We start from the raw sequence: 12,555 nt of genomic DNA on the forward strand, positions 1-12,555 counted from the left end.
CCCCCTTTCCTCCCACCCTTCCTTCTGGTTTGTAAGACTGGGGGCTTGGCCTGGAGGAGGTAACACTCTTGACGTGATGACCAGGATCCTGAGCCCTGGCCTCAGACTCTGTTGGGGTTGCATCCTGACTTGGCCGTTTGCTCATCCAGGGGCCTTGGGAAGTGGTGACCTCCTGTGAGCCTCAGTTTCCTCATTTTGGGATGGTGACTGTCCCCTTCTGCTGTCATGGGGACTAAGCGACATGACACATGGTGAAGCACTTTGTGAATATCGTTACATGTGAGCTAGAATTAGAGATCACTTTATGTTATTCTCTTTCTCTCAGACATTCTTGTTTTCCCTTAATGAATTGGTGGTTTTAAAGCCTTTTTCTTGGGGAAGTGTCACAGACTTTGTTGAGAGTCTGATGGATGTTCTGAACTCTTTCCTAAAAAAGGGAATGTTCACCCCAAATCATATTCAGTTTCAGAGGACTCAGGACCTTCTAAAGCTCCTTGTCTGTGAACTCCAGAAGGAAACCCTCCCAGATGATTATGACCTCCTTCCTACGGAGACCCTGCCTTATCTTCCCTCTGCACCCCGCTGGCCCTTAGCTGAGGCTGGGGTGCGTGGAGGAGCTCTCCTGAGGACTGTGGGATGGGTTTTCTTTTCTTCCTCCACTCCATTCACTAACATGCAACCTCCTACTTGCTTGGCCCTGGTGTTGCTGCCCAGAACGCACAGCAGGAATGTCCTTCAGGGGTGAGTTGCCCTGGGAGCAGGGAAGATCAGTCTTTGTCTTCCTGCCTCGGTTATTTTAGGAATGAGAGGGGGATAAAGGAGGAGGGAGACCCTGGGATCTCAGGAATGACCAAGCTCTGGTGTGTTGATGGCCTGCTCTGTGCCAGGAACTGGCCTAGGTGATTTGCAGTCATTTCTGATCCTCACAAGAACCGTCTTGGGTGGATGCGGGCCTAACTATCTCTTTACAGATGAGGACACTGAGGCTGAGCAAAGTTAACTGAGCAGGACAAGAGGCCGCGGTGGGAGTCAGGACCAATCTGTCTTGGTCACAGAACGCCTCTGTGCCGTGCAGTTTCCTGAGACAGAGTCATCCTCCGAGGTGAACGGTAGCTTCACACCCTTTGCTGTTGATAAAGGAAATGCTTTTCCTCCTGGGGCCCAGACATCCGCAGATGGCAGCTTTGTTATGTGCTCTAGATGGCCTTTGCAGTGCTGAAGTGCAGATGTGTATTTTTAGAAAAGGAAGAGACTTCTCTGTCTACTGTTTATGTACAGAGATGTATCAGTTTCTGAAGACTAAGGCCAGCTGAAGCAGCCAAATGTCTGCCGTGGTTGATGGCCAAGTGCTGGTGGCCGATCTCCTGGCTGGCTCGTATTTGCTGTGATGGCTTGAGGGGCAGGACTGACCCTCAGGTCTCTTTTCTTAATAGGCTAAGTGCTGTGTCCCCACAGGGACCTGTGTCTGCCCCCCTCCCCCCACCCCGCCGAGTCTGCACTTGCCACTAGCATGGCTCTCAGAGTGTCGGCGGCTGGTTAGGTGACATCCTTCTCTTCCATTTTCCTATTAGCGTTTTCTCCTTTTTATCTCCCCACCCACTGGCCTTTCCCCCATGTAAGACCAACTGCATTTTAAGTTCTTGTTATTGTCAAAGAGGTATTTATGTACCACACTGAGATTGACCACCTAATTCCTATATAGACTAGTTGCTTAGAGTTCATGGGGCCAAGCTGCTACCCCTCGAAGCCAGGACAGTGCATGGTGATGTCGGGGTCCCTCTGTGTCCCCGTTGTCTGCCCACATTTAGAGCTGACACACACAGAGTGCTCCTTATGTACCAGGCACTGGCTCCATGGATTATCTGTCCACTCCTCCCATCAGCATTCTGAGGGTAGTTGTGGGATTGTCTGGATTTTCCAGATGGGAAGACTGAGGTTTGGATGGGCCCGTGACCTGCCATACTGGGGTAGTGCCTACACTCAGAGCTGGGAGCTGAGGTGCGTGTGTGAGGCGAGGCTGAATCAGCTCAGACAGGGAGAAACATGGGGTGGGCCACCCTGAGGCCCGTATTCTTGCTCCCGGGAGGCTGTCCTTTGGTGTGGCACAGGTGAGCCAGAATTTCAGGTCCTCTGGAGGATTAGTCTCGTTGACCTTGGTGCTGACAAAGAGGATTTGAATGGGATTTCCCTCCAGTGAGGATTTTGTCTTAGAGTTGTAGAACTGGACCTGCTGCTCTGGGGAGGCACTGTGTCATTCCTGCCCACCCCACTGCTGTGACCTCCCATACCCTTCCCCTTTATACCTGGAGTGAGCACTGCATCTGAGAGACACTGTGGAGAAAGAGGCTACGTTTTGTGCTGCCCTGTGAGGATCTGTATATAGAATGTTTAGTATCTGCTTTAAAAACACTTCCTTCTCTTAATTTCGTTTAGCTGATACTCTTCATTCTTTTCATTTCATTCATTCATTTATGCATTTATCCATTCTCTGCTGATTAGTATGGTTAAAGCATGCACATATGCCAGTAATTCTTCTCCCTTAAAGGATATGACCTTTCTGGGAACAGAAAGACCCAGTACCAGTCAGTGTGCTAAGGACTTTTCCTGTGTTATCTCAGAGGAGCCCTGTGAGGTAGGCAGGGGACTGAAGAAAAGAAGGGCAATAGAGCCTGGTGATTGAGAGAGGTCCTGGAGGGGAGATTGCCAGAGAGAGAACCTCTGCTCTGTGGCTTGCTGGCTGTGGACATGGGCAAATCATTCAGCCTTTTCGATCATCTGCTTTCTCATCTATGAAATGAGGATGATGGCGCCTGCCTTCATAGGATTTCGAGGATCGAAAGAGACAGTGTTTGTAAATTTCACACCATTTCTCTGGTATGTAGTAAGAACTTCTTAAAAGGTGTCTATTTTCCCTTTTATTATTTGTAGGTATTCCTACAAACAGTGTTTTAGGATCTGTTTTAAAGATCCAGAAACCAAACCCTGGAGAGGCTGTCTCAGCTCAGGTTACAGTGAATACTGCAAAGGACGATAGCATATTAACTGCCATTGAATGCACAGAGTGCCAGGAAGAGGTTCCAGGGAGGGGACTGGCGCTTGGTGTGTGTGAGTGGCAGGAGGTGCTGCAGGCTGGGTGACATGGCATTGGGAGGACTTCGTGGAGGAGATGGCATTGGAAGGATGGGTCCATCTGGGTGAGGGGAGACCAGGAAGCTAAATATTGTGATGGAGGGAACAGCAGGGATAAAGGCCCAGCCAGGAGGATAGGGTGGCATGTGCGCTTGTGCTGGGAACCCTTAGGTTCAGAGGAGAAGCAGGGCTGTGTAAGCCTCAGGAATGTGGGGCCTGGGCTATGGCTCTGTACAGAGTTTAGCCCAGCTGAAAGGCAGTGTCTAGAGGGGTAAAGCTTTAGTTGGTGAAGGGGAGTTGACTTGATGGAAAGGAATTTTGAACTTCAGTTGGCAAAGTTGATTTCTGCCCACAGTGCCTCCTGGGATTGTTTATTTCGCCTGTAGAACGCCATCCCACTCTCAGCCGCCTTCCTTAAACTGTAAGTTACTCTAGACACTAGTTTTGGTTTTACCTGGACTGTGAACAGATACTCCCTGAGCTTTTGGTCAGCATTCTGATAGTAATAGGAGACTATAGGACTGGGTGGCCAGTTCTCTCCCTGGGGTCATTTAAATTTGAGACCATCAGACCTTGAGCCAAGTAAAAACTTGTTTGAAGTAAGTATCGTGGGTGGCCCTGTGGTTTTCCCAATCATGTTTCCCTCCTTTACTCTCTCGCAGTTTTTCCTTATTTTCCATGGTCAAGTTCTCACCATAGGTAGTTCTCAAGTCTTAGCTCATCAGCCGAGGCAAATGGTTTTCGCTTCCTGTAACATGGAGTTAGAGAATGTTGTGTGCAAATAAATCCCTATTATGTGTGCAGGGTGGATGCTGTCAAGGTGAGCACTTTGTGAAAGTGAATCTTGCCTGCAGTGCTTGCTTTGCAAGATAAAAGATTGCTTTAGTTTTGAACACCTGTGCCCTGACACTATTTGTTTAGCATTTTCATCATTGGATTTTCCTGGAGCAAGATTGGAAGCTCTTTAAAACAAGGATCTGCTCTCTCAATATGTGGTCCAGCCTTGGCTTGTGGGAATTACCAGTAGGTTTCTGATCTCTGGGCCAGGCAGTTCTTCCTTCCCTCCTGTTTGGTTTCTTGGCCTTACTGAAAAATGAGTGTCAGAGGATAAATAATTGGTGTACTGTATACATCCCAGGAGCAATTAGTTGTCTTCGGACTACATTGATTTTAGACTGGAGGTAGTGATCCAGATCATCTTTTTACCAGTTGTCTCTGCTGCGGTATTTATGCGAATTCCATTCCCAACTTTAACTTGATCTAAAAAAATGGTTTTATCACCACCTTCTCTGAGCCACAAACAGCACTTTAAAAGGAGGCAAAGGATGTGAATGGAGGTCTGTAGTTTTGAATAATGTTATGAAAGATTGAAACCATTAAGACAGGAGAACTTTCATCTTAGCTGAAGCAGTTCAAATAGGTTTTCATGATGAGTAGGTGTGGACTCTGTCCACTCTGTAGTTTCCTCACCCTTAAGTGAGACAGGTTCTCATATAAAACAGAAGGAGCAACAACAACTAAACACAACAACCCCCGAATCACAAGACTTCAGAGCAGATGAAGCACTTGCAGCCTTGTCTTTTCTCTTCCCTCCCAAAACACTGTTGGCTTTTCTTCCAGAAAGATGAATGGTGCTTGGGAAGGAATGTGGGTTCATTTTCAAATATGACTCGCCATGTGGTATCATATGCACTGTGGTTAGAGACACAGTTAATCAGTAGAGAGACTGGTCAGCCTTCTCTCCAGGGAAAACCTGCTAATGCTCTTAAAGCTCTCCCTCCCTGTTGCAATCCTCCTCCCTCTCTGGACACATGATCCATTACTTTAGGGCCCAGAGCATCCTCCTTCCCCTCACAGTGCGTCATTAGACTCTCCTCCTTTACTAGTGGCACATTTTCTTTTTCATCGGCAAGCAGGCTGATAAGTCTTTATTGTCTTTTAAACAAGAGGGAACAAAAAAACCAATCTCAGCAAAACTTCCCTTTGTACCTCTCCCACTTATGTACTATCCTGTGCTGCTGCTGTTTTCATAGCTAGAGTGTTTGAGAGAGTATTTTGTGTTTACTGCCTTTACCACTGAAAGCCCTGAGGTCCAGTTTCTGCCCGTAGTTCTCTTTGGACCTGCTGTCTGTCTCAGAGGTCCCCGGGGCTGCCCACTTACTTAAACCAGTGATTGTTCTTGGCCTTCTTCTTTCTCGAGACTCTTCTCCTTTGTCTTCATCAATGGTGTACTCTCCAAGCATTCTTCACCCCTTCTGAGCATCCCTTCCTAGCTCATCATTTTTGTCTTGTGGCTCTTCCCAAGGTTCCAGGCCACCTTTGCCTCCCAGACCAGAGGGTTTTTCTCTTTCTGTCATTGTTAATTTCTCCTGTCCCTGGTTTCAGCCATCACCATGTGGCCGTGATTCCCAGACTTCCATCCAACAGCCCCTGCCCCTCACCTGTTCTTCATCGTCCTGAGGGCCAGAGAGCTCAGGAGGTCTGCCTGAGTCATGGCAGGTTGTTCGTAAGGTCTGTATATCTCTAGAGTTCTTGCTTCATAGGCACACTGCCCCTCCCCAACCTTGGAAAGGCAGTTCACTTTGACCAGAAAGGTAGAAATGAAACTGAGCTCTAGCAATAGTTTGGATTTGCTAGTTGTCCTCTCTTCAGAGCTTGATAAATTTATGATAAGTACTTGTGCTAAAGGGTTCTACAAGTTTTCTGTGAGGAGTTAGGGAATTCTATGTTGAGAAATGTTAATGAGAAAAGAAAGAGTCTTGTGCATGAGGTAAGCAGTAGGGCTAAGTGTTAGGAAACTATTTACCAGGTAGGGGCTCTGAGCAGCTGGATGTGGTTTGGAAGGGGCAGGTCTCAGATGGGAGTTGTTTAGCCTGTGAGGCATTGTGGGTGTTAGTGGGTATTGTCATGAGGACCCCATTGTCCTTTGGAGGCCTGGGACCAGCGCAGGCATTGCCAGACTCCTCTTGACCAATGTCTTTGCTGTCCAAGGTAAAAGGCCTTCTAGGGAAAGAAAGTATGACAGGATCTGAATTCTTAAAATCATTCTTGTATCTCTTGTGACATTCAGAGTTGGTTTCTTCATGGAGGCTGTCTTAGGGCAGGTTTATTTTAGTTTTCCCTGAATGACTCTGATGATAGGAGTTGTGCTATTAATACAGATGTCCATGGCTTGTCACAGAGGTTTTTATCATTTGCGCATAAATTCTCACACATTGATGTATTTTGGCTCCTTGCTGCATATAAACTGCCAGCAGTCATATTGATTTTTACACGATCTGGTTGAGTGGCCTGGATGGGGGCTGGTGGAAAGGTTCTTTGATTCAGAGGATTTCTGTGTTCTTCTGCTCTCTGTCATTGTTATAACCACGATCTCTTCCAGTAAGTTTGTATCTTACTTGTGTCTTAGAAGAGTTTACCAGCCAGAGCCCTGGGTGTCCCTCTGCCTGCAGCCAGGGAATCGAGCGGTTGTCTTTCTGTGTCCTGTCGAGCGCTTCTTTTGGCACCAGAGAGATGTCAGTCTCTCTTGTGCAGAGTCTTGCTGCTCTGAAACATGTGAGCCTCCCTTACTTCTCACACTTGCCTTTGTCAAGCTCCAGAGGTCGTGGAAGTACTGATGGGGGAGGGTCAGAGGATGTGCTCAGCAAAATTTGTACTGGAAAAAATTGCTTAGATTGTAAAGTGGCTTTCTGAGGCAGTTGATGGGCAGCTTATCCTTACAGTGCTATAGCGTAGATTTTTAAATTGTGGGATCTAGAGTCGGGCTCTTGGGTTTATATCTCGGTTCCACCACTTAACTGGACATTTTCCTGTTTGTAAACTGGATTTAAACAATAGTACTTACCTTGAAGGGATTGGGGGAGAATTGTGTGATATAATACCTTTAAAGCATTTAGGGGCTGGGTGCATAGTAAGTTTTCAATAAGTTGTTGTCTGTCATGATGTTGAAAGTTCATCAGAATAGCCTTACATCCATGTTCTGAGAATGTTTCAAGTCCTTCTTAGTATGTAGACAGCATTCTACTTGGGCATACATTTGTAGGAAGCTACAAGCTCTAGGGGAACTGGGTTATGTATGTTTTTATTTGTAGTATAATGGAGAACACAGAAGACAGTATCTGACCTGTAGTAGGTGTTTAATAAATCCTTGTGGAATGAATGAATGAAGCTGTGAGCCAGTCAAGAAGGGGAATATGGCTGGGTGGGATGTTTGGTGTAGCCAAGTTGTTTTTATTCGTTTGTAGCTACAGGAACCTGCATCATCCTGGAGACCCTGAGAGGTGGGCAGCAAATTTAGGGGGAATGTCTTCTTTTTTAAACAACTTAATTGGCATACAAAAAACTACACATGTTAAATTGTACAATTTGGTAAATTCTGTTATCTGTATACACCTGTGAAGCCATCGCCACAATGCTAGGGGAATTCTTAATGCTTATCTCAAAAGTCTTGTTTCTGGGTAGCTGATCAGCCACTTCCCTCTTTGCCTTGATGTGGCTCTCTGCCTCACCTAGAGGGAGGGTCTGCTTTCCTCCCCTTTACATCATTCCTTCCCAGCCACCGTCTGCATTTTTATATCCTTGCCAGTGAGCTTTTAGATGATTATTGTGTGTGTTTGTGTCTTTGTTGAGTGTCTATTCCCACCAGGTTGCAGGTTGAAGCGCGAGGACTATATCAGTTTTGTTCAGTGTTTAATTTTCATTGCCTCCGACAATCCCTCACAGATGGGAGGTGCTCAGTGGAGAGGTAAGGTATGAATCAGTGAATCATGGTGCTTTGGGGCCTGAATTGAGAGCATAGGAAACAATTGTTCTGAGACTCAGAAAGTTATTCTTATCTTTAGCAGAGGGAAATCAAAGGGAAGAAAGGCCTCCTAGGGTCTGAATGACTAGCTTCATTACTGAGTGAGACCAAGAAGAGCCTGGAAATGCAGGGAATTTAACCTGATACAAGCCAGACCCAGAGATGAGGCGCGTGGGGACCTCTTCTGTTGTTCTGAGCCTAGCTGTTTTATGCAGGAGTAAACATTGATGTTGGGGCTCTGTTAGGTTTTGTTTTTTAATTGCGAACTGTTTCTCTACTACAGGTTGCCATAGAAGGGGGCTTTGACTGGATATGCTCTCAGAAACCTCCCCCCATCCTTTTCTTCTCCAGTTGTGATATTTCCACTCCACCCCATCCCACCCCTCAATTGTAAATGGCAGTAAATTTTCAGAGTCAGCTCTGATTCCCTCAAAGAAAAGTCTCTCTTAGGTACTTGAAGAACCATAAAAATAATAATTAAGAATGACACAACCAGGTAAGTGGTCTGTGGTGTGCATTTTGGCAAGAGTCAACATTGTAAAGCAGTAAATACTCACTGTGGTGGAGAAGAATGAGCAAAACAGGCTTTTAAAACCCCCATTACAGAGAGAAGGGGAGGGGTGGGGAGCAAGAGAGAGCATATTTGTGCTGGTGAAGCTGATTTTCCACTAAATGTTTACAGAAGATCTGGATACCAGATTCATTTAGAATTATCATTTCTTTCAGATGCTAGGAGGCAGCTGGGATGCTTTGGAAAGAAATGAGGTGATTCCAGAGGTACCACTTAAGAAGGCTCTGAAGCCTTTTGTTTGTTAAGTTATATTTTGTAGAGATTTCATCCCCGGTGCTTTGCTCCCTAGATATGTGTCTCTGTCCTTCCATTTGTTCATCATCAGTGACTGCCTGTTGTGTATGAGGCTATATCCGAACACTCATCTGTCTTCCTCCGTTTGTGTATCCACCTATCCTATTATTGACTACCTGTTACATACCGGGCACCCTCCCTGCCCTTCTTCCATCCATCTACCCATTCTCAACCTATTCATCCTCCAGCCATACAGAATTTTGGCAATCCTGTTATGTACCAGGTGCTGTTCTAGGCTCTAGGAACCCAGAGGAAACAGGCCCATGAACAAGATTGTTTTGCTGTTTTTCAGCTTTAAGGTGAGGTTATTAATTAACTAACTAACACCCCATCACCACCATATGTCATGCTATGAAGACACAGGCTGGGTCTGCTTTTTCCTTTCTTTGTCTCTCAGACTAGTATATCAGGCACATAGATGCTCAATGCATAGGTTTTTGAATGAATAACAAAATAAATGAGTGATCTATATAGTGTGGGACACGCTGTGACAGGAGTATAATCACAGCTGTGAGAAGTCACACAGAAGGCAGAATTACTCACACTGACCCCATTTCTGTGCCGAGTAATGAAGAGCAAGGGCTGGCCGAGCACGCTGCTGAGTTTGCTGTTTGTGCATTGGCTCGTGCACTTGCTGAGCTGCTCCCCTGTAGTGAGCTGTGTGGGAAGGCAGCAGGCTGTGATTGAATACAGGATTGGCAAGGTCTCTGGCCTCTCAGAGCTGCCACACTGAGTGAGTGTGGAAAGTGCTTAGAGGGAGAAATCCAGGTGCCCTGGGCATGTCGGCGGAGGGGGAGGTGGGGGCAGCCTGGGCCAGTGCAGGATGGCAGGCAGAGTGTGTGTAGCTGGCAGGGGTAGCAGGTGCAGTGTGTTGGACAGGGATAAAGCAGGCCTGTGAGGGCACTGATCAGGAGGAAAGCCAGCACTGCCCGAGTGCAGAGAGCTGCCCTCAGTGAGGCTGGGGCAGGGCCAGCTATGGTATTGGAAGCATTCCTTTTAGTGTTGTTGCAGAACCTCTAGATTTTGGTTGCAATGTGACTTAAAGGCCTTGGCTTCCTAAGAAAGGAGGTGTATTAGCTTTCTGTGGTAACAAATTTCCACAGACTGGGTGGCCTAAACAACAGAAATTTATTCTCTCGTGGTTCTGGAGGCTAGAAATCTGAAATCAGGGCTGTGTTCCTTGTGAAGCCTCAATGGAAGGATTTTCCCTCGCCTCTTCCTGACGTCAGTGGCTTCTAGCAATCCTGGGTGGTGGTTGACTTGTGGCTCCATTACTACACTCTTGGCCCCTCCTTCCATGTGTGTGCATGTCTTCTCTGCTTCTAAGGATACTAGTCCTTGGGTTTTGGCCCCATTCTAATCCAGTGTGACCTTATCTCCTCTAATAACATCTGCAAAGACTCAGGTTTCCAAATAAGGTCATGCTCTGAGGTTCTGGGTGGACATGAACTTGGGAGACATCATTTAGCCCACTGTAGGAGGGGATATTGAAGTTGGTGTAGGTGTGCTGAGAGGCTTCTTATGGATCTTCTCATTTCTCAGGGCTTTTGCGTTGACAGGCAGGAGACAGGTGGTGAGGAGGGTGGGCCAGGAGTGGCTGGAATTCCAGTCTCTAAGGAGGGCTCTTTGGAGAAGGCAATGGCACCCCACTCCAGTGTTCTTGCCTAGAGAATTCCAGGGATGGAGGAGCCTGGTGGGCTGCCGTCTTTGGGGTCGCACAGAGTCGGACACGACTGAAGCAACTTAGCAGCAGCAGCAGCAAGGAGGGCTTCTGGCTCCTGGACCCTTTTCAGCCTAAAGGAAGCTCTGGGACTATAAGAGGTGGCCCTGCTTATGCAGTCCCTGGCTTACGTTCACTGTGTCCTTCCTGCGATGGGGGGACAGACGTCAGGGTCCCTTGCTGTCCCCAGAGCACCTTGAGAAAGGAGGAAGTGGCCACAAGAATAAAACAGCCAGAATAATTAACAGCCCTAGCCGACAATGACCTGGGGTTTTTCCAGGCTCCCTCTCTTCTCTGGGAACAGTTTCCTGCTTCTTTCTTGGCGGCGTGTTGCCAGGGACTTTCTGGGCCCAGCACGGGACGTCGCTTTCCTTTTCTTTCTTGTGTCCCCGCTTTCTCAGGTTCAGTGTCAGTAGTGTCCTGCCGTCCCTTGGCGTTTAAACAAATGACTCAACAATGTCTTCCTATAACAGCAGTCCTTAAACTTACTGTGATTTCCAGATTTGATTGCCAATCTGGAAATTTGATTTCCAGATCTCATTTTCAGATTAGATTCCCAGAATTTCAGATTTAAAAAGTCTGGGGTGATCTGGTTCAGGTGACCTTTCAAAGACAGATCAAGAGACACTGCCCCCAAAGTTATGTTTCTCTGTTTTCCCTCAAGTAGTACCCGGTGTGTTAAAAGGGATGGCTTCTGTATTTACATGGCACAGTTTGTCACCAGATTATATTTTTAAAGTCTGACCAAGGTATGCTGTCTAGGTATACAGATGGCAATTCTTTGCCTATCATTTGCTTGTAGGTAAAGTTTGTAGGTAACTCAATTTTAAGATCAAGTTAGTGGTACCTTGAAAACATTGTCGGACTGTTGGACAAGAAAGAGAGTAGGGCCTGTGTGTCTGGTTTGTGGAGTGGCTGCCTGCCTTTTTTTACGCAGATGGGCTCTGTGGCCTAGTGCCCCTGTGCCCACTGTCAGTGATCGCATGCCAAGGCCTCTGAGGGGTCTCCACCGAGGTTTCTACCAGCCCGCAAGCAAGAGTATGGGGGCCATCCCCTCCAGCGGCTCACTCGTGGCCACCCATGACTACTGCCAGCGCTGCCTGGGCTCCACTTCCAGTAACAGCTCCTGTGGAAGTGCCGAGTACCCTGGGGAAGCCATCCCCCACCATCCGGGTCTCCCCAAAGCAGACCCAGGACACTGGTGGGCTAGCTTCTTCTAAGGGAAGTCCACTCTCCCGAGTGGACTCATGGCCATGGTGCTGGAGTCCCCAGAGTACTCAGAGTCTGCCCAGGCTTCCACCAGCACGATCACCTGTGACCTAGCTCAGGAAGCTGCGGGGAAGCAGCAGCCTGGCAGCCAGCCTGGCAAAACCAACTGCAGGCCCCCGTCCTGAGTGACCACCACCAGCTTCCAGGCTTCCTTCCAAGGCGCTAGGCTCATCAGAGTCCTCCTCTTCCCCCCGCGCTGTACCTCCCTCTCCTCCTCTCCCCAAGACCAAGGAGACTGCGGTCAAGGGAAGCAGTTCGGTTTTTTAATATAAATATAGCAGAACACTAAAAAGGAAGTTGAGAGAATCCTACTGTCTGCTATCTGAGCTACACGAGTGTGCCTTCCTCACACCCCATAACCCTGTGCCTTGCACCAAGTGGACAATAAACTCCAGGAGTGAGGAAAAAACAAAGAGAGAATGTAGGAAAAGTGTGTCTTCAAGGCTAAGATAAGCCTAGGAAATGGGGTTCCCGTTTGATTTCGTGAGTGTAATGGAGTAAATAAAGGGGTGGCTGATCTCCATTTCGGTGATCTAGCTTCTTCCCTTTCTGTAAAAAGAGGATTGCAGAGTTTGTCACTCTCCTGGCTCAAGCCTTAAAAAGTCACGTGAATTCATTTATATATTTAAAAGTGTTATTGGAGGCTTGCTTACTACATACTAGAATTGTGATAGCTGTCCTAATATCATCGGTGGTACGCATTAAACAGTCATGAAAATCAAAGGAAATTACCTATCATGTAAAGGGATGGGAAAGGAAGTTGTAGGGAGG

The 12,555-nt window shown here is 47.2% G+C and overlaps 1 protein-coding gene and 1 pseudogene across 11 annotated transcripts in view; both read left to right on the forward strand.

Moving 5' to 3' along the window:
- Window positions 1-12,555, forward strand: part of ARHGAP26 (Rho GTPase activating protein 26) — a 475,560-nt gene that overhangs the window by 84,624 nt on the left and 378,381 nt on the right. The gene's annotated exons all lie outside the window — the stretch shown is intronic.
- LOC147369577 (pancreatic progenitor cell differentiation and proliferation factor pseudogene) lies at window positions 11,356-12,023 on the forward strand (annotated as a pseudogene).

The sequence above is a fragment of the Bos grunniens genome, chromosome 7, assembly GCF_055505025.1.
Source record: "Bos grunniens cultivar Pamir isolate PY7600 chromosome 7, Bosgru_T2T1.0, whole genome shotgun sequence".
Classification (NCBI taxonomy): Eukaryota; Metazoa; Chordata; class Mammalia; order Artiodactyla; family Bovidae; genus Bos; species Bos grunniens.